The sequence below is a fragment of the Pinus tabuliformis genome, chromosome J (assembly GCF_031772625.1).
Source record: "Pinus tabuliformis cultivar Carrire ecotype Pingquan chromosome J, CPIR1, whole genome shotgun sequence".
Taxonomy (NCBI): domain Eukaryota; kingdom Viridiplantae; phylum Streptophyta; class Pinopsida; order Pinales; family Pinaceae; genus Pinus; species Pinus tabuliformis.
The window spans coordinates 1479360271-1479380552 of NC_142295.1; positions in this window are offsets into that span (position 1 = coordinate 1479360271).

Sequence of the window (20282 nt, forward strand, 5' to 3'; positions counted from 1 at the left end):
GATCGTTTGGTGTAGTCGGTTTGTGATTGTTGGAGGCACTTGGGAGGCGGGTTGAGCGGGTTCAAGCCCCACCACCTCTGGTTTGTTTTGACCGCGACATATATATGTGACAAGTGGTGGTGGGGGTTGGGTCCACCGACAGGTGGCGAACCCATTAACTTGTATAATACATGTTGTATGGTTCGGGGGTGGTGGGGTTTGGCCACATGCCACCCCATTTTAGCACATAATCTTGCGTCCGGTGTGGTGGGTGGGTTCAACGGGCCTGACCTGCACCCATTTAATATTTTTTTTTTTTTTCTTTTAATATTAAATCAGTCTTTTTTTTACTTTTCCGAAAATAAAGGTTATTAAACAAATTACCCATTCAACAATTTTTCCAAACCGGTATCTAGATTCCGTGCACTGGGTCCCCGTCAATTTGTTGCCTCCTTAAGCTTGCGACTTGGCCAAATTTGACCAGAACTTCGACCACGAATATATAGAACATATGAAATCGGATTTGAGTTTCGTTTTCACCGTTGGAATTAGGGTAATCAGCACTACGATTTGGTCCTAGTTTCATCTGAATCTGAGGACTTTGATTTTTGAGCTATTATGAGACCAGTGCTGAATTCTTAGTGTGTCTGGAGCCACCTGGATCATTCCTATTTTGCTCTAGTCTGGCTCAGTTCTCCTCCATTGGTATAACAAACAACACCAAAAATTGATATGATTCCTCAAGTTTTGAACCTGTGACCTGCTCCCCATCAACGTTCTCACAACAACCCGCCAACTGGTGTGCCAAGCAAGCACCATTGGTAAATCTGCCCAACACTTTATGTATAAACGTGCACATTTCATTCGAATGGGTAGAGTGTAGCAGAGTGGAGGCGGAACCCTGCATGGCGAAGCCAGGAGCGGGTAAAGGTTGTGGAACCTTGAACCAGGAGAATCTTAAGATGTTGAAATGATTCCCTTGAGGGCTAGAGATGTTAGTGACAGAATTTGTCAGGATTATAGCCATTTTTGCACGTTTTCTTGTAAGGATTGCAACCGTGCAATCAGAATCTCCATCTGATCAGTAGAAATTCAGGTGTCCAACAACAAGCAATCTTTAGAGAATCTTGTGGAATCTAAAATATTCCCTTGGAGGTTTATTTTTGACCAAGGCAGAATTATGTGAACTTTATAGTCATTTTTCATAGAATTTCGTAGGGAGTAAAGTGTGTGCTCAAAATATTCATCCAAGCATCAGATTTTTTGGCTATCTTCAGGAAGGAATCTTTGGGGGGAATATTCAAGATGCGTGAGGGTCCAAAATTTGATGGTGTTAGGAAGGGGCAAGTTTATAGTCGTTTAACACAATTTCACAGCACAAATTCAGTGGTGATGTCCATTTTAGCAACTGGGCTTTGCATTCTTTGGCCATCCCTAAAAGGGGAGGTATATGATGCAGTTATGTCATGTTTTTCTTATGATTTGCTGAGATGATGTTTTTGTTGTTGAGATCCCTGATTACTATTATGTTGAGGGATACTTGTATGCCACATCTTGTGAGATTTTATTAGCTTGTCATGTTGAAGGAATGCCCATTTGAGTGAGATTTCCTATAGGGAGAACATCTCGTGGAGTGACATGCCACTCTTGTTGAGGGAATTTGCTCGTATGAGTGAAAGTTCCTAAGAACATCTTGTGGAGAGACATGCCACTTTGAGTGAGGGTATTTATCCTTGTAATGACAAAGACTATTCCATGTACTTCATCGCCATCTTGCAACATTTAATGAAGTAGCCTCCCCACTCTTGACACCAGGGCCTAGAGATGTAACCCACACTGGGTGAAATCCATTATCAATGTGTTTTGTGTTCTTGATTTGATGGTTGTTGTTATGTTTTGTATTCCTTAATGCATGCAAATGTGGTTGTTTTATGATATTTTATATGCAATTCAATTAACATCACAAAAATAAAAGATCTTGGTTAATTCTAGTAGCTCAAGAGATCTAGATCACCTTGTCAACTTTTACAGAGGAAATGATAGCACATTATGAAGATACAAAGAGCAACAACTTCTTTAGCCAATTGATATATCTCAAACAAAAGGGTTCAATGGCAGAGCTCATTGAAGACTTCCAAAAATTGAATATTAGGGTAACCAATATTCTAGATGAGCATAGGATTGAGGTCTTCATAGGGACTTTAAAAGATAACATCCAACATGGGGTTCGCCTTTCGGAACCTGATTCATTGGAGAAGGCATTTAGGGTGACAAGAAAAGTTGAAAGAAAAATTATGGAAACAAAGAAGTTTACCACTCACAACTATAAATATGAAAGTGTTGTTGCTCCTAGTCTTCCACAACATACAAGCTTGATGCTACAACAATTGGAGTAAAAAACAACAAAAGGGCTTTATTATAGTTGTGGTAGCAAATACACTAAAGGTCATAAGTGTGTTGAGAATACATTATTCTACATAGATTGTGAAGAGGAGGAAGAAAAGGAACAAGAAACATCAAAAGAGGAGGATATACATGAGGAACCAACCTCAGAGAAAGAATAGATTAATTTGACCATATCTTGTGATGCATTGGCAGAAATTACCACTCCTCAAACTCTTAAGATAGAAGGATATATTAAGAAGAAAAAGGTGATCGTGTTGATTAATTTGGGTAGTAATATTGGCTTAAGGGGGCCTAACCCAGGTTCAAATTTATTCGCGTCAACCAACAAAACCCTAATTGCTGGCCCTTACGGCAACAACCTGCATAGTGCAGGTTGCAGTCTCACCCGAAGCAGTATTGGGGGATGCTAGAACCAGGTTTCTGCATCTAGAGACTGAGTGATGTGTATTTATAGCTCAGATTTGCCTTCGCGCAGATCTATACATTCATATTGTCTGCTACTACAACTCTATCCAACTGACCTCTAGGTCTTCGTGAAGGTACACGAGCGTGCTTATCAGGCATAAAAGAGGTAGATTTAAGACTTTGACTCAGTAAATAGAAACCCTAGATCTACCTTCGCACAAATCTACCCTTTCCAAATAGTTATAAATAACATATCTATCTAATATCTTCGTGAAAATAGTTCATTACAATTTTCATGCATAAACATTAAAGATACAATAGATTCGAACAGTAGAAAACATTAATTTATAGGTAGAAGATAAATTAACTTAAACATAATTAAAGAACAAGGCGCAAATGCATTCAATTCAACCCAAAACCTTCTTTATTAGATTCAGCGTTCAAATTACAGACTCTTCTACCCTGCGCACTTAGCTGCAGGGGCCTGCACACTCAGCTGCAGACTTGCCAAGGTCTCTGCGCACTCAGCGGTAGGAGCCTTCCCCTTTCGCCTAAGTACAAGAAACACAATTTCCTTGTCTTAACACCTTTCCCTTTCAATAGATCTTCATCCAAAGTTATCCTTTCTTAGACTCGCTATGACTCAAATATTTATAGCCTTTCTATTACAATACCATGGCCCACGGCCTATGGGTGAGTCTCAAAACCATCCTATCACTTATCCATACAAGGGGCTAAAGCCCCTTTGACTCTTACTTAACTATGCACTTTGCTTCCACATTTCGCGGAGACTTTACATTCTTTACAAAATTATAACCAAAAATTGCTTAAACTATCAAAAATTGACCCTAGGGACCCTATCCCAAGAGACCCCCAACACAAATATGGTGACTCGCCCTCAATTCACTCAGTTGGCTTCTCTACTTTGTGGTGGAGCTCATTGAATTCTTGCTTCAATGCTTCTAGCTCCACGATGCTCTGTACTACAACTTGTTTCACCTCTTCGACCAGTATTTCTATAGTTGGTCCCTCCACCGTAAAGAACATGGTCCTTTGAGTTTGCTAAAAATCTTTCATCTTTTCCTAAATAGTTTGAGAAATATGTATTGCCTCCTCTATCCATGGTTGAAGCTGAGCCTTTAACACTGATTCTTTTCGCTGCAATTTCTCAACTTGTGCCTATATCATCTCCCATTCTTGTAAGAGTGCGAAGCGCTTGACTGGTTCCAAGGTGTGAGTAGTAACCCTGATCTCATCATATTTCTACTGGGTCTCTTAGATTTATGTAGTCAATCACTGCAGGTTTGGTTCCTCCTACAAAGTATCCTACAACTCGATGGCATTGTCAAAAATAAAGTTGCAGCCTTTGACTGCATTCTCTAGAGTAGTCATGTGCTCCTTGATGGCTGTGTCGAATTGCTCCCTGACCTCTAGTGGAGTAGTCGACTATAGTTTCAGCTGTAGTTCCAATACCTACATTTGGAAGTCAAAAGTGACTCGACCCATTTCATATTTCAATTCGCGCACTACAGCAAACAATCTCTTAATCTTTTCCGCATCTGCTGCATCCTCCAGAATATGTAACTCTTAGATTGAACTACATGCCTGTGTAATTGCTGCTTCTAGGCTCTGACTTTGCACTGTTAGCTCTTCGTTTTATTTCACTGAGCCTTCTCAGTGAATATTTGTTCATTGTTCAACTTAACCTTGCTGATCACCACTAGTGCGTGTTGCTCTCTGATTCGACGCTTGTCCGAGACCCCTTGATGAAATGAGTGGAGGGTATGAAGTGGTAGCACGACTAAGTTCACACCCATGCCTTTGATCTTTCCCAGTTGGGCGTAGTCTTCCTCTGATTCTATGCAGACTGTACCTTCTGGTAAGGAGATGACTCTAAGGTCCAGAGTCCTTTCTGTTTCCAACATGTTGTGGCTCACTTGCGGCAAGCTCGCTTGAACCCCGCTCGCTTGAATTCCACCTGTCTGAATCTGCAACTTGCACAGATTCTTCTGGACGCTCCCCAGCGTATGCATGCATAGTTGTTCGACATGTTGCCATAGTTCCATTGTGGTGTCTCTGCCCTTATCCCCAATTTCATCGAGGTCCCCTTTGGTGAGTACCATATGGTCAATGCGTGCTTTATTTTATTATTTGTGCTTCTTCCTTGGCCCAACAATTGTCTCCTTTTGTTGCTTCGACAACCTAAAAGGAGTGCTCTACGAGTCACCCCCGCCTCCTTCCTACTTTGACTGTGCCTGCTCTTCAGTATGTTGGGAAGCCGATGCTTCGACTTCCACCTTCTCCTTCTGGTCAGTTCTCTCTTTCTCATCATGCTCTTTTTCAACACACTCTTTTTCAGCACGCCCTTTTTCAGTAGCTTCCTTAGCAGAAACGTCTTTCTTCTTTTGAGTAGCCTTCTCGCACGCTGCTTCTTACTGTGCTTCTTTCTTCTTCTTCTTAGCTGTTGTCTACGCGGAAGAGCTTTCTTCACCCCTACTGGTACTTGCACCAAGGTCTATGGGCTCTTGCCACTCCACTGGCCATAGTCCCATGATCTCCTGCACATTAGCTTCTGTCACTAAGTATGGAAATGTGTGCCATATATTCTTTGGGTCTTGCCTTGCGCGGATTGAAATATTATGAAAGTTGGCTTTAAATTTTGCCCGCAACTGCTCAAACAAGGTTGGAGACAAACTTGGCTGCTAACTTATCACCATGCGTAGGTCCATTTTGATCAATATCCAAAAAAAATTGGACTCCATGATCCTCTCCAGATCCTTTGTCGCCCAGAACGAAGCAAACTTCACTGCCTCCTGTAAGTTCTCATCATTTAGAGGAAACACACTATCCTTTGGCAGTCACCATGCAACTAATACAATCAGCAACAGGAGCCAGACATAGTGAAATACCTTGCTCTCCTCCTGTGCTTCGCGACAATTTGCTAAGAACTCCTTCTAAATGTATTGCGCCCAGTTGTACTGCACCCTCTTCGCACACTGTGCAACCAATGAAATGACTGGCGCCGGAACCTCATCCGCGCCACATTTTCTCATAATTTTTCCTGCCAAAATTTGAGCAGAAAACTGCACCACTTGGTATGAAATTGACTAGATGGAGTACCCATGCGACTTCTTGATCAGCCCAAACTCAGTCTTCATTTTATCGGCGAGTTCCTTCTCTTTACTCTTACCTGCGAATTCCTTAGCTGGATCTGCCCCTTTATAGGGAAACTTCATAATTCTATGAATTAGCATGTCTGTTATGGGGATGGGTTCACCTAACCATAAACACCTGTCATGCACCACTGCGAGCAAATGGCGCACACATACCATATTGATAATTGACCGGTGAAAGTGTGGCACACACAACATATTTAGTAATCTGGCTTGGTCGACGTCTTTAACCCATTTCATCGGCTCTATCCTTGTGACATCAGTCTCTTCATAGTAAATCTTGGTCATATGTTTATTGGTGGCCAAGTGAAGGAATTTCTTGTGGTTGGCGAGATCCCAATCTTCCAATTTCAACACCAGGATACGCGCTAAGATCATGCCTTCAAATACTACTTCTTCTTGTAACAACGGTGTAGAGACCATGAATTTACCCAAATCTGGGTCCTTGGTTACTTTTGTTTTCCCTTTCCACAAAGGGATATACATCATGAGCGAAGTGAGAGGCTCACCCTCATCAGCATCTAATTCCTCAACTCCGTCCCAAAGTTCCGCTGCTTCCAAATCCACTGGTTCCTCCGATTGCTTTGCCTTGTCCTTCTTCTATTTTTCTTGAACCTCCGGGTTCTTCCTTAGTGACTGCCTCATTGGTACAGGTTTCTTCTGCTTCTCCTTAGTAGCTAATTTCTTTGGCCTAGGCAACCTTGGTTCCATAAGCAAAGAGGGCACAACTTCCATGGACGCAACTTCAGGGCCTTCTGCTTGAGAAACAATGGCTTCAGAACTAACTGGCTTAGACATTTTTTCAAGGATAATCTTCTGGTTCCACTTAGGTAAGGTTGCAACTATAGGGCTTGAAGCTAAATCCTCCCAAACATGTAGACTCATATAACAAGAACAAGAGGGCTCATACACAATCGTCAGAAGGAAAAGTGTTCTTCGGCAGACCAACATGTTAGATTTATAGGTGGTTTCGAATTCAAATACGATCGTTCCCTCCATTTTCTGATCATAAACGCCTCTTTGGTGGCAGATCTCCAAATATTTTCACCATAAATGTCTTCTACCTGCTCCTCCTAACGTGATTTTTTCTATCCAATCATGAATAATGACTCCAACGGCTATTTTTGGACCCGACTACGCGACACCACCCCCTGTGGCGCAACTCGTCCATCTCATCTTCGTCTGTTGTGGTTTCTTCTGTCGCACTACTTGTGTTCGTCACATAGTCACCTTACTGTATTTTCCTCCTCTTCGGACAGTGTAGTTTATGGTCTCGCTCTTCCTTGCAACTGCCCGGAGCGCTAAGACTGTCCTATGACCATGTAGTCATTACGCGGGGCCAGGATCCCAAGCATATAGCTTCGACTAACTTTAATTCACTCTTCTAGGGAATGGCTCCCCATTCAGCTTCGCGAGTTGAACTGCACCACCATTTTTTATCTCCTTAAAAACATATGGCCCTAACCAGTGCATTTGAAAATTCCCCAGAAACTTAGTGAACTTGCTGTCATATAGCAGCACCAAATCATCCACCTTGAAAGTGCGCAGCTTAATATCCCTATCATACCAGGATTTTTCTTATTCCTTCTGCACTTTCTGGTGAAATTCTGCAAGAAAGAAATCTTCTTCTAGCTCCAGTAATTACGCGAGCCATTCCTCCAAGGTCTCGTGATCCGCCATCTATGTCAAAGTTGTAATACACAAACTTGACATAATATACTCCATAGGCATTACCGACTCAATCACATAGATCAATTGAAATAGAGTTTGGCCTGTGAACTTCTTTCAGGTCATTCAATATGCCCATAGAAATGTTGGTACGTGCACGTCCCAGTCATTCCTTTGCGCGTTGCAAATCTTTGTCAACACGTTCTCAAGAATCTTATTGAATGCTTCCACAATACCATTGGCTTGGGGATGATAGTGCACACTCTTTTGATGGTATACCTGGAATTCTTCAAGAATCGCACTGATTGTTTCATTCAGAAAGTGTGTACCCCTATTACTCATCAATACCTTAGGGCACCCAAAGTGTGTCAAGACATACTCGAACAAGAACTTCACGGCAGTGGCAGTAGAACAATCCTTCACTGGCTGCGCTTCTGCCCATCTCATTAAGTACTCTATTGCAGTAATAATACACTGCACGCTCGTCATCTTTCTTGGTCGCTGTATCGATCATATAAAATCAATAACCCACTTATCAAATACGGGCAATGACACCTGAGGGTTTAGGGGAAATTCATCTCTTCGCGAAGGACTTCCCATCCTTTGGAAAGCAACACATGCATTACAGTACGCATTAGAGTCCTTATGTAATGTCGTCCACCATAAACCTGTGCGTAAAATCTTCTGTGTAGTCGCTTTTCGTGCATAGTGTCCTCTTACTGCTCCTCCATGTGCTTCGACAAGGATACTAGCACGCTCAAACTTTGGAACATACCTTCGTATTATTTGATCTGTTCCCATCTTATACAAGTGACCTGGAATCACAGAAAAATCCATAGAGAGGACCACTAAGTCCTTCTTTTTCTGAGTTGAATACCCTTCTGTAGCTATACCCATGGTTAAAAACTGAATGATAACTGCAAAATAGTCATCCGCAATGCACACAACAAAGATTTGCACACCCAACAATCCTTCCTCCAAACTATTTGGTTCTTTGCTAATTTCAATCCTTGACAAGTGGTCTAGTCCTACATTCAACCTTCTAGGCTTAAAAATTACTTCAAAGTCATGCTCCTGAAACAACAATAACAATCAACAGATTCCCCCCCCCCACAACACATGCTTATTGACCAGGTAATGCAGCGCGGAGTGATCTGCATACATTTTAAAATGTGCACCCAACAAATAATGCTAAAACTTTTGTGGCACGTAGACCATCGCCAGCCCTTCGTGCTCTGTAGTGGAATAATTCTTCTCAACCTTTGATAACTTTCTGCTTGCAAAAGCTATCAGATGATTAATTTTTACTTCTCTTGCTTGGGTCAATACCACATCGAGTACAATGCAAGAGGCATCCACATGCACATGGAATTATTTCTTCCAATTCGGGAACATCAAGATCAGCGTAGTCATCATCTTCTCCTTCAATACGTCTAGAATGTGCTGACATTCTTCATTCCAACAGAACAATGTGTCTTTCTTCAAAAACTTTTCCATCGGCACGGTTATTTGAGCATAAGCTTTGAACGTCGCGATTACTACCCTGGAGAAGATTGTGGGTGCATTCTTTAATCCGTATGGAATTACTATATAGTGGAAGAAACCCCACTATATCGTGAAGGATGTCTTGATGCGATCCTCTGGCGTGATCTTAATTTGATGGTATCCCAAGAATCCATCAGTAAATGAATAAGCCTCATGCCCTCCAATATTTTCTAACACTTCATCTCTAAATGGTGTTGGAAATGGATCGTGCACACATGCATCATTCAACTTTCTTAGGTCTACGCATATCCTAATTTCACCTTTTTGTTTCTTTTCTTGGACAACCATTGGGCTCACCCAATCAAATTCCTCTACTGGTTCAATAATTTCGGCATCCAACATCTTATCAAGCTCTTGGTGCACCTTTTCTTTATACTTCAGATTGAGTCGATAAGGTCTCTGTTTGATGCGCTTTGCGTCAGGTTTCAAAGAGATTTTCATTATGTCCAAATCTCCTACAATCCCCTTTAGATCTGAGAAATTTGCTTTGAATAGATCTTGGTATTTGTGTAACAATTCAGCCACCTTATTGACTATATATTTGTCCCAATAGTCTCCTATCTTCGTGAACTTAGGCTATGCTTTAGATCCAATATTTACTTGTTTAGTTTTCAAAGGCTATGATATATCGGGGTTCTCGACTTTTGTTCCTTCGAATTCGCACTATCCTTCTATCTTTGGAATGTTAATATTATGTGGGTCTTCTTCTTCCTCTTCAGCAGTCACATTGTAACATTCCAGCGCATGGTGTAGCTGTGTACTCCAATCCGGTTGAGTCCATTCTATCGGTTCCTTAGGTGTTCTGAATATAGTTGCTTTTATCTCTTGGAGTGCTTCATCAATGTATTCAAACCCATCCTCAAAGCTGAAAGTCAATAAGAAACTCTCTCTTAAGATGTCCCATTCAACTATTCCATGGTGAAGCTCCATTTCCAAATACCAGTTCATTGGGGTTGTATCTAAGGTATGACATAAAATGTGCACCCATTCTAGTTGTGGCTCTATTCAACCGCGCCAAATGCTCGCGAGGATCATCCTTACCACTGTATTTCTCAGTCATCCTGGTATTAGCATACCCAAACATTAATTTCATCATCCTTCTATATTCCTTCCAATCAATGAAGTTCTCCTTGTGTGTACCCCATCAATGGGCAGGTGTAGCACATAGGGCTAATTCAAGTGCTTGGAAATGATGTTATTCAGGTACTTCCCTTTCAAATTCATCCAAAAACAGCCAACATTAGTCAAACCATCATAATGTGGAAGCTTCCTTACCTCAGTTGATACACACCACAACGATTTGGTCATCATATTGCAACGCAATGTAAATACTTCATGCAACTGATTCTGCCAGTGTTTGAGCTCTTCATCTAAATCTGAGGTGTAGGAGCTATCTATATCCCACGCAATTCGTCCATTGGCCGTAAGATTGATCCAATATTTGTATTGCACTATTATCTTGTATATCTGATCCATATCATCATCATCCTCAATAAATCCGTAAGCAATTTCAGTATAGCACGCTCCCTCAACAGGGTCTAGTGGCACTACAACCCTAAGTGCCTTCCTTTCAAAAGTCATTTTCCGCTTCTTCAAGTTGATTACTGCATCCATGTCAAAAGCCCAATCAATTCCTAGTTGTGTGGGGTAAGGGTTACTATCATCCACTATTTCAATAACCTCAAAGTTAGCCAGCACACTTGCGCCCTCAATATCTATCGTTACACCATATAAGCACCCCATCAGAATAATCTTTTGTTGATTTGCCATGCGTAGCTAAATAGGAGACCACTACAGTGCAATTCTCCCCATTCTTTCCCACGTCTGCTTTGATAATACATTCACATTAGAACCCAAATCCAGGATAAATTGGTACATTTCATATTTGCCTATCTACGCAGTCACCCTCATCTCGCGTCTTGTCCTCTTCTTATGCTTACCGAGTTTCCTTACAACACGTTGTTCCAAAGGAACTTTAGTCTTATTTGCACACTTGTCTATTAGTTCTTGGAGTCCTTATACTATTTTCTTATCGTGCAACAACTTCATAGAGGCCTTTAGGAAAGTAGCTAACAACGAAGGATCTACTTCCGTTGTCATACTAGTTTCCCGCATTTTCTCCTGGCTTCCTGAGATGGAGGCCTCAACGAAGTTATTCTTTTCTTCAATGAAGGTTTCTTTAGCTCTATTAAGATCAAAGTCCATTTCTTTCTTGGCAACCTTGCGCACCCACTCATCAGTCTCAGGTTGCTTTCCCCTATCTACACCAGTGGCCATACCACTTCTTGTTACTATGCTATGATCTTCTTTGCAAGGCTCCACCCTCATCATCTGGATGTTTTGCGTAGGTTGTTGGGGCTGCGTCTTCTTTTCTTGCATCTTTTATATAAGGATCGAAAATTATTCTATCACATGGTTGAATTGTTTGCAGTATTGACATGATGGATGCGTTGGGTTTTGACAGTCACGCGTGAAATTTCCAGCTTCGCCACAATTATAACAGATCACTTGTCCATGACCTCTACCATCCCCTCCTCCTCTTTCTCTTCCATGGCCTTGGAATTCTCCATGTGCTCCACCCATGCCCTTCTCTTGAGGCCGACTTTCTACCTACATGGGGTAGATAGGGGTTCTATCCATCATCAATTCATAGCTTCGATAATGACTCTCATTGTTTCACTAAAAAATGTCACCATGACTATTTGCAGTTAGTATGGCTCCATCCACTGTCATACTATCCTCCTTGGCAAGTCTCATGCCTCTGCTCTCCATGTCAAACTTCAAGAAAGAGAGAAAGTCATTAAAAGTCAATTATCTCTGGTACGCAGTTTCTCTTAGCCTTACCTGCGTGTACGCAACCCAAGTTCACAATACCTGCGTACTTGTACGCTCTGTATGTAAAGGGGTGGGTGCGTACTCCTGTAAAGGTCAAAAGGCGCAAGTTTCACTCCAAAAAAGTTACTTGTGGTCATTTCTAGAGTCTTCTAGAAGCTTGTTTGACGTGTATGAAGCGCCTCCAGATGGTTCATGTATCCCTACCTAAGAGGAACTTATCCCATCAAGAGGGGAGCTATCCCATCCAAAGAGGGGCTTATCCCATTGATGGTGGACCTGAATAACTTCCTCTAGAGCACTATAAATACAGGCATTGGGCCAGAGGGAGGGGAGGTTGAGAGCTGAACATTCCTAAGGGTAGATGCTGCTGGAATTAGGACTTCCTTGTAGAAGCTTGTGAGGAGAGATTACCATCTTTACTTGTTTCCATTGGGAGGTGGGTGAGCTGATCAGAGTAAGGGAGAACTCTTGTGGACCCTGGGAGGAGCTTGCACAACACCAAGGCTCAGGTTGTAACGGTTCCTTTTGTTACTTTTTAATACAAATTAGTTCATTCTTCTCAACAATTTGTTATTTATGAGTTGTTTCATATACTCCTTGGTCTATATGTTAAATATGTTTTATTTTATGTGATATTCAGGTGCTATTTAATCGTTTGATTGTTAGTGAATGCAGGTTTCGAAGGGAAGGAGGAGCTCATCCGGATCAACGAAGCTGGACTACTACAACAACGTTGGATTACAGGTAGGATCTAAACACTTGATTTCTCATATTGTAAAAGCATATTTAGGGAAGGATTGCTCTTATTTGTCTTGTTTGTCATTAGAAAGTCTTAGGCTTCTAGGAAGGTCGGTTGTGTCCGCACTAACGACTCTTTCCGCGTGACACTCATCATGACCTACAGACTTGCAGAAATTGCAAAAAAATTGTTGAGGGGTCTGTACAAACTTCTGTAGTAAATGGAATTTATTAGTTGCATGATATCTTGTAACCTGACAAATAACACACCATGGCACAATTCTTGCACTCAGACCAACGATATTTTCTGGCTTTAGGGGGATAGCCCCCCCCATAAGATAATTTTGATAAACTGGGCAATGGTCCTTAGCGTGCTCATGGCCCTTTCATTTCAAGCACCAAACCTCAATGCGCACCTCAGGATGGGCTTCCTTTCCTTTCTTCACGATCTGTATCTCCAAGTGTAGGATTTCTAGCTATGAGTGAATTTGCTGCACTCTAAGGATTGTATCCTGTATTGGTGAGGCTCCCAACCTCGTCGCGATTTCTAAGGCTTCTGCTTGCGTTGCTATATTTTTTTTGACAACGGCAATTTTAAATGTGGTAAGAGCGACGCGATACAATAGTTTAGATTATATGAATCTGAGATCACCACATTGGCCTGCCTGATCAGGCATCTCAATCTCTAATCTAAATCCCAGGATGACTCATCTATCTTTTTTCAAATTTCCTTGACCTCAGTTACTGATTGCGCCTCTCACTTAGGTTTTCTAAATTATTTATTCAGTGCTTGCTAAGTTTTTTCCATCGTTACATTGGGGTGATCTGTGCAATACTTGATATACTATGTTAAAGCTTGGTCTTGTAAGGCCGTGACCAGCTGTGCTTTCTTGATGTTATCATCCGTAATCTGTTGTGCCGTCCACACAGCTCCTGCAACAAACCAAAACTGTTCGAGGTCTTCACTCCCTACCCTTTTAAAAACCGACATCTTCATTGCGTTCACCATGTTGAATGGCAGAGGTGGAGGTGGAGGTGGCATGGAAGTGTGAGGTATCCTTGGGATACCCTACTTAATCAACTGTACTGCACTTTGCGGTGTAGTCAGCACCATCCCTTTGTTGTCACTAGAAGGTGATTTGATCAATGGATTGTACTCTAAGATCGTTCCTTCGTTTCTTCTAAATAATTTCCCACCTCGAGTAGCTCCAAACATCAAGGTAATTGCATAACTTGATTTTCACATAACAACATTTTAATCCATGTTTCAAATGACTTCAAATACTTACCTCTCTATCTCTTGAAGATCCTACATTCTGCTTCGCTATAATTGATAGTTATATCGATCGCGAACTTAGTCACAAAACTTCCAAGTGTGCGATCAATCCATTGATACATGGCCTGCGTGATGTTGCTTTATGATGCTTCTAGACGTCTCACTAGTTCCAGAGTCCACACTATAGGGCTGTCGAGCCTCCATGTCCCCTGACTATATGAAAATCTAGATAGCCACTCCTGTAGTTCGTCACTGAAGAAACAAAATAATGCTTCAGTCTCGTTTGTGTACAAATATCTCTATAACCACTGCTCCTTAGACAATTTAGGACTCCTGTTCTCTTGAGCTCAAACATGTGCACTTTTTGGTCAATCCACTTCTCGATCTCTTTCTTCATAGGGAACCACTTATTTGACATCACACATCTCTTAGATAGATCTCAGTCTTGACAACAATACCATTTTTTGGCTTAAGGGGGCCTGACCTAGGTTCAAAGTTATTCATGCCAACCAACAAAACCCTAAATACTAGCCCTTTCGGCAACAACCTGCGTAGCGCAGGCTGCAGCCCCACTCGAAGTAGTATTGCGGGATGCTAGAACCAGGTTTTTGCATCCAAAGACCGAGTGATGTGTATTTATAGCTCAAATTTGCCTTCGCATAGATCTATAGCTTCCTACTGTCCGCTGCTAAAACTCTATCCAACTGACCTCTAGGTCTTCGCGAAGGTACATGATTGTGCTTATCAGGCATAAAAGAGGTAGATTCATGAATTTTGCTCAGTAAATAGCAACCCTAGATCTGCCTTCACATAGATCCGCCCTTTCTGAATAGTTATAAATAACATATCTATCCAATATCTTCGTGAAAATAGTTCATTACACTTTTCATGCATAGACATTAAATATGAAATAGATTCGCGTAGTAGAACACATTAATTTATAGATAGAAGATACATTAACTTAAGCATAATTAAAAAAAAGGGATAGATGCATTCAATTCAACCCAAAAATTTCTTTATTAGATTCAACGTTCAAATTATAGACTCTTCTACCCTGCACACTCAGCTGTAGGGGCCTGTGCACTCAGCTGCGGACTTGCTAAGGTCTTCGCGCACTCGGCTGCAGGAGCCTTCCCCTTTCGTCTAAGTACAAGAAACAAACTTTCCCTATCTTAGCACCTTGCGTTTTCAATAGATCTTCATCCAAAGTTATCCTTTTTAGACTTGCTATGACTCAAATATTTATATCCTTTCTATAACAATACCATGGCCCACAGCTTATGGGTGACTCTCAAAACCATCCTATCACTTACCCATACAAGGGGCTAAAGCCCCTTTGACTCTTACTTAACTGCGTGCTTTTATTCCACATTTTGCAGAGATTTTACATTCTTTATAAAATTATAACCAAAATTGCTTAAACTGTCAAAAATTGACCCTAGGGACCCTATCCCAACAAGTACCCATAATTTTATTCATTGTAAGATAAACAAGGAATTGAATTGCTTCCTATATCCAACACTAGAGTGTCAAGTGATGGTTGCAAATGGAGGATCTATAAATTGATCAAGATAGTGCCATAATATCAAGCTAACCATGGGGGAGTATGTATTGAATAGTCTAATGCTTTCCATTCCAATGGGTGGTGCTGATGTTGTACTAAGAGTCCAATGGTTATAATCTTTGGGGACGATAGCTTTAAATTTTCAAGAACTTTTCTTGAATTTTTTTTGGGAAGGAAAGGAAGTTGAATTAAGGTGTACTGCAGGAAAACAAGGAAAGATAACCAACTCTAATGGATTGACAAAGCTTCTCAAGAAAGAACAACAAGGTGTAATTGCACAATTATGCTCAATAGAGGTTCAAACATCGAAACCATCTATTTCTCTAGATCTACAGAAATTCTTGGACAATCATTCCAAGGTGTTTGAGACTCCTAAAGGCCTCCCACCTATTCATGATCATGATCATGCTATTCATTTGATTCCAGGAAGTGTTCCTCCAAACATCATGCCTTACAAATATCCTTATGCCCAACATAGTGAAATTGAACGTATTGTTGCATAAATGCTAGAGGCTGGTATAATTCAACCTATTCAAAGTTATTTCTCTACTCTAGTAGTATTGGTGCACAAGAAGGATGGATCATGGTGTATGTGTTTGGATTATAGAGAGCTCAACAAGCTCACTATTAAAGATAAATTTCCCATTCATGTAATTGATGAATTACATGGAGCAATTTACTTCACCAAGCTAGAACTTTGTTCAGCATATCATCAAATTAGAATGAAGACTGAAGACATTCCAAAAACAACATTCAAAACTCATGAGGGTCATTATGAATTTTTGGTCATGCCTTTTGGACTTACTAATTCACCTTCCACATTTTAAGGTTTGATGAATTCCATTTTCAAACACTTAGAAAATTTATGTTAGTATTTTTTGATGATATACTAATTGTTGGCACGAAAATGATAACAGGGAAGAGACCCTGGGTTCAGGCTCAAGGGGCCAGCAAGGATCCGTTGTAGTCTAGGAAAACGTCGACATTTTCACCTTACTCCGAGGGTAAGGAGTCTCACCTGAGGTGTGCTACGACCGAAGTTAGATGGGGCTGAATAGGGTATCAAGGAAATGTAAATAGCATACAACAATAGCTCATCACACTCAATTATTTGTACTATCCAAGACTGTCATTCTACTCATACCATCGCAAGAAACTACCTAGCTATTGATCATTCATTTAAAAATTTAAATAACCCATAAGGAACACAACAATACAATATGGAACCCAAATTGCTTCTTTCATTAACTAGAATATAAGAGAGTACATGATAGATTACAAAAGGCTCGAACCCTGTTCATCAAATACACAAAGAGTAAATTCTCATAGAACGCAACTGACAGGAATGGACATAAGTAGAGCAGAGGGTAGTCCTCACCTTTCCGCAATCAATCCAGCTCTCAGGATCTTGCCCTTTCTCACCCTCTTCATCTCCAACCCCTTCGTCGTGCTATATTTTTCCTATTATCCTTTTCTCTGAACTCCCACTACTAGTTCTTCCCAGATGACTCCGCCCTAGACTGCCTTCTCTTTCCCTTGCTCGACTGCTTATGTACTCTTTTGTCACCTTGCCGCAACTATCCGTTCACTCTCAGTTCCTGTCCCTTTTCTTTGTCTATCAGCTTCGCATCCTGAACCATTTTCCATGCTGCCTATTCTTGACCTTTCTTCCTGCCAAAATCAAAAATTCAAAATGAAGGCCCCAACACTAATCTACAACAAGTCTTGGAAGTATCATGTTCAACATGTTGACAGGGAGCTCAAACTATTGGAGGAGAAACAATTATATGCAAAAACATCAAAATGTTTCTTTGTAGTATAGGAGGTGGAATATTTAGGTCGTATTATATCTCATGAGGGTGTTAAGGTAGACCCTAACTAAATTAAATCCATGAAGGAATGGAAAATCCCCACAATGATAAAGCATCTTCAAGGATTTCTCGGGTTGATAGGGTATTATCGCAAGTTTGTTAAGAATTATGGGAGAATAACGGCATCTCTAACATCATTACTGAAGAAATATGCATTTTCTTGGACTCCAGAAGCAATGAAGGCCTTTGAACATTTTAAAGAGGCAATGTTCCAAGCACCGGTCTTAGCTACGCTAGACTTCACAAAAAACTTTATTGTGGAATGTGATGCCTCAGGAAATGGAATTGGTGTTCTCTTAATGCAAGAAGGAAGACCCATTCCTTTTGAAAGTCGTCCAATCAAAGGAGAAGTATTTTCACAAACCTATTTATGAGAAGGAAATGTTGGCAATATTACATTCGCTAAAGCAATGGCGGCCTTACCTAATGGGAAGACACTTCAAGGTAAAAACATATCATGATAGTATTAAAAAAAATTTGGAACATAGATTATCTTCAGAAGAACAACAAAAATGGGTGACAAAGATGTTGGGTTATGACTTTGAAATCATCCTACAAAAAAGGGAAGAAAATTGTTGTTGCGGATGCACTCTCAAGAAAGGATGAGGACGTGGAAGTATTGATTTTTTCCATTTCTATTACCAACCTGAGTGGATAACCGAAGCAAGGGATGAATGGAAGAATGATGAATATGTGTGGACACTCATTCAAAAGTTTCAATAAGATCCTAGTACATCTAATACATTTAGCTGGAAAAATGATTCATTATGCTACATAGATCGCTTATATCTTTGTAATAATTTCCAACTCAAACAAAATATTCTTTTGGAATTGCACACCTCTCCCTTAGGAAGGTACTCAAGGTTTTTAAAAACTTACCACAGGTTCAAGAAGGATTTTTTGGGATGGCCTTAAATCTGATATTCAGAAGTTTGTGGCAGAATGTTTGGTTTTCCAACAAAATAAAGTTGAGACAATTAAGACCCCAGGTATGTTACAACCTTTAGCCATTCCATGCCAACATTGGGAGGAGGTCTCAATGGATTTTATCATAGGTTTACCCAAATTTGAAGGAAAGAGTGTCATCATGGTGGTAGTTGATAGACTTACCAAGTATGCACACTTTTGTCCATTATATCATCCTTTCAAAGCTAGTACAATTGGTACTGCATTTATGGAAACAATTCAAAAGCTTCATGGAAACCCAAATATTATAGTAAGTGATAGAGATCACATTTAATTGAAAATTTTTGGATGGAATTATTTTCTTGTCTTGGTACTCAATTAGCTCATAGATCATCTTATCATACTCAATATGATGGGACAACTGAGATAGTGAACAAGCACAAACAAGCACAATGAGTCAAGTGGTTACCTTTAGCTCAATTGTGGTATAACACTTCCTTCCATACTGCAAAAAAAATGACCCCATTTACAACACTTTATGGATATCATCCACCATCCATCACATCATCTTTAAGAGAAAATTATAAGTTTAAAGAAGTGGAAGATCACATCGAGCATCAACAACGAGTTCTCCAACTCTTAAAGGATAACCTCACTATAGGAAAATTGAATGAAACAACATGCATATCAAGATCGTAGTGAAAGAAGTTTTGATGTAGGTGACTTGGTATTCTTACGGCTACAACCATACAAACAAATGTCTCTCAAGAAATCTAAGAAGGATAATAAATTTTCACCCAAGTGGTTTAGTCTTTACAAGGTGTTGCAAAAGATTGGTACTATGGCATACAAATTAGAGTTGCCTGCATCTTCTTGAGTACGCCTAGTTTTACATGTTTCATGCTTAAAGAATGTTATCAGTGATAAGATTCTAGTTCAATCAGTGCTACTAGAACTTGACGAAGAAGGAAAATCATATTTGAGCTTGAAGCAATCACAGAAACAAGAACTCGATAGCTACAAAATCGATCAATTTAGGAATATCTCATTAAGTGGAAGAACTCACCCGCTGAAGTTTCCACATGGGAGGATGAGAATTTTATACAGAAGCATTCATAACTACTCGAGCATTGAGGACAACATGTTTTTTAATGAGAGGGTGTTGGGTGTGGAGCCTAATTATCTTTTATATTCAAAGGTATCGCCGCATTGGACCCTAGTTTGTAATGGGGCAGAAAAGCCGCTCGTAAAATATACGTTGAGGGGGGTCCAGGGGGGCGATTACGACCTTTGGGAGCCCCCTCGAAGCTAAAAATAGATGTAAAATTTCCTTGTAAAATGTTGTAATTTCGTAGTCATCTGGGTTGTTCATTAGGCAGAGATATGATGGTAGAAGTTATGTTTAATTTAGGGATTTTTGCCCTAGAAGGCAACCCCTCACTATATATGAGGGAATTGTATTGCGTCTATGTAGATCTATATTTTGAGCGAGAGAGAAGATGGAATTACAGTAGATCTACTGTAGATCGTATCTCTTCAGCTTGCTGGATAATATAAAAGGAAGGACTTGTTGTTTCTTTGTGGACGTAGCCTAAATTTGGTGAACCACGTATATCTGTGTCTCTCTTGTTTTATGTGTTTTCTCTGTTTATACTTTTGCAATATTTTATGTGATCCATTGATCTGTAATATATAATTTCCTAACAACTTGTATCAGAGCCGAAAGTCTATTTGGCTGATAAACTAGCAGGGGAGAAGGGTTCCTAGTTCGAGTGGGAGCAATGGCGGAAGATGGTAGGTTTAGGGTCGAAAAATTCAACAGCCAAAACTACCAGTTGTGGAAGATGTAGATTTAAGATTATTTGTATTAGAGAGATCTGTACCAACCACTGAGCGGAAAGGCAAAGAAGCCTGTT